Source organism: Accipiter gentilis, chromosome Z, assembly GCF_929443795.1.
Source record: "Accipiter gentilis chromosome Z, bAccGen1.1, whole genome shotgun sequence".
In the NCBI taxonomy this organism is placed as follows: domain Eukaryota; kingdom Metazoa; phylum Chordata; class Aves; order Accipitriformes; family Accipitridae; genus Astur; species Astur gentilis.
Genome location: NC_064919.1, coordinates 10,611,481 through 10,614,001, shown reverse-complemented (window position 1 = coordinate 10,614,001; position 2,521 = coordinate 10,611,481). Strand labels below are relative to the sequence as shown.

Sequence of the window (2,521 nt, the reverse complement as noted above, 5' to 3'; positions counted from 1 at the left end):
CTCTTCTTCGCTGGGGCCCTGCGAGACAACAAGGAGGTGGAGTTCTCCTTCAAGGGCATTGGCATCCTTGCCGTGCGAAGAAAAGTGGTCAGCATGACCTTCTTGGATGACTGCCTGCTGGAGCTGGATGGCACGGGCAACATGCCGGCAGCTCTTCTCGGGGTGAGCTTGTCATTTCTGCGGGGCTTCTCCTCGGGGCTCTGTGGCAATGCTGTCAAGGCTCTCTCCAGCCGCTTTCTGTTGGCTGCCGTCCCCTGCCTCCCCACGCGGCCTAGACACGCTCCCGATGAGCTAGGCCAAGTCTCAGTAGCGCCTCATCGCCTTTGAGGGAGGGGCTGATGACATGAAGGGAGAAGGTGGTGCGAGGCTTCCTGAGAGGCAGCCTTTGTGTCTCTGAGCGGCGAGAGGGCTGGCCACCTTTGTGAGCAACCAGCACGTGTCCTGGGCGTCTGCTGATATGTCCCTGTCCCCTTGCAGGACTCCAAGATGCTGCGTACCGTGGCCTTCGCGGGCAAAAACGATTTTAGCCGGCTCAGTCGAGATGAGGTCATCACGCTGCCAAGGTGAGATGCTCGCTCCTCCCCGGCTTGGAGAGTGCAGACAAAGCGGCCAGTCCGCTCTCGATGTGCCCTGAGAGAGTGAGAGGCGGGAGGGTCTGCGGGGGCAGCAAGGAGGGCGCGTGCGGCAATCACCAGCTTTCTGCTGGGAAGGCAAGGGAAGCACCGGCAGAGTGCTTCTCTCCGGTGCCACAGAGAGCCGCGTCCTCCAGGGACTTGGCAGTGGCTCCCACAGGTGCCTGCCAGCAGCTGATGTGCGCCAGCCCCCAAGGGAGCGTGGTGCCCTTTTGCCCAGCTGGTGCCTTCCTGTTTTCCAGGCTTGCAGTTGAGACCCCCCACCAACCGTCGGCCCCTGCGATTTCTCTGAAGCCCAGGAGAGAGCCGGCGCCGTGGGGCGGGGGTGCCCGCAGAGGTAATGTCCCAGCCGAGTGCTGGCCGGGGGCTGTGGGCGCTCCTGTCGGGCCCGCAGGGTCCCAAAGACGCTGTTGTGCTGTCCTCTTGCCTCCCACTTGCAGTGAGCGTGCTGGACCCGGTGTTCCTGGCTCAGCGGAGGGTTTCTCTAGCCAGGCAGCGGGCGAAGGAAGGCGAGCAGGCGAAAGCCAAGGAAGCCGAGCGGGCGAAAGCCAAGGAAGCCGGCCAGGCCAGGTGAGCCTCGCGGAGGAGCGGTGTGGCTGGTGGCGCGGGGCCACACCGTGCCCTCGTCGTAGTGCGAGGGAGGTGTTTCCCTCGGCCGGGGGGCTGCCTGCGCCAATGCCAAAAGGCCCGGGAGGCATTGTCCTGCCGGACACGCCGTCCTCCTGCCAAACCGCCTGGCAGTGCCGGAGCCGGGCGGCAGGCTGCAAGCCCATCCCAGAGCAAGCGGCTCAGACTGGGCTTCCACAAGCTCAGCCTGCCGTGCCTCTTCAGAGTCCTGCCAGTAATCCGGGAGAAGTCCCAGGAGGAGCTGAAGCAGCCCAGACCTCCAGCTCAGCCGCGGTTGCATCTCCCTGCGTGCGTTCCGCAGCCGTCGGGAACGGTATGCCCTAGGGATTTGCCAGCCCTGCGTCACGTCTCGGGCTCTGGGCCAGGGCAGAAGAGGCGGCAAGAGCTGCCCACCGTCCCAGCCCTCCCGCCCTGCCCAAGCCCGAGGAGACTAACGCCGCCTGTGTGGTGTGTGCCTGCCCTCCAGGGAACGGGCTCGCTCCGCACCGAGAGGGCAGAAAAACGGCTCCGGCTGCTGATGGCATCCAAGCGCCAAGAGGTGGAAGCGGACGTGTGGCGCCAATACCATGCCAGCAGAGCGGGGCGGAACACGGAGCGAGGCCAGGTATGGCATGCACTTCCCAGCCCCCAGGAAAAGGGCATTTCCCCTTCCCGCTCCCCAGGAGGGGAGCAGGGAAGGTCTCCTGGCACGGGCACGGCAGCAGTGCTGTGGCCAGCTGGCCAGGCAGGGGCCTTCTGTCTGCCCGCTGCCCTGCACGTTGCCCTGCAAGAGGAGCTGTCCCTACGGCCCCAGGCCGACGCGTGCAGTCGGCTGTGGCACGGGCGGTCTGTTGTGTGCCCATACCTCTCCACGAGGGCTCAGCACCACCGCCCAGAAGACTGCGCAAGTCACGCGCCTGGGCTGAAGCCTTGGGAGCAGCCCCAGCAAGTGGTGGCGGGGCTTTAGGAGAGTGTCTTCTGCCTTTGCAGAGCCCCTGCCGCTACGTCTTTGAGGATCCCTACCGCCCTCCCCACCTCCTGAGAAAGGCCTATGCCGAGAAGCTGAAGGAGGGGCTGCAGAAGAAGGAGAGATGCCAAAGCGCCGCAGGACAGGGAGCGTCAGAGGGGCCGGCAGAGCTGCACCTCCCGGAGAGAGCGTGGGCAGTGTAAGTGTGTGCCGGCTCCTGCAGAGGCCAGGGAAAGCCTCGGGCGGCTCCCACCACTGGAGGCGTCCGGGCTGAAGACGGAAGGCTGGCTCAGCTGGCTGGGCTCTGCCTTCCCAA

The 2,521-nt window shown here is 65.5% G+C and overlaps 1 long non-coding RNA gene across 1 annotated transcript; it reads left to right on the top strand.

Annotated features, from left to right (window-relative positions):
- Positions 1 to 510: 510 nt before the first annotated feature.
- Positions 511 to 1,157, top strand: LOC126036424 (uncharacterized). The gene is made up of 3 exons (XR_007505148.1): positions 511 to 563; positions 875 to 969; positions 1,073 to 1,157. It is a non-coding gene; the product is annotated as an uncharacterized LOC126036424 (long non-coding RNA).
- Positions 1,158 to 2,521: the final 1,364 nt, after the last annotated feature.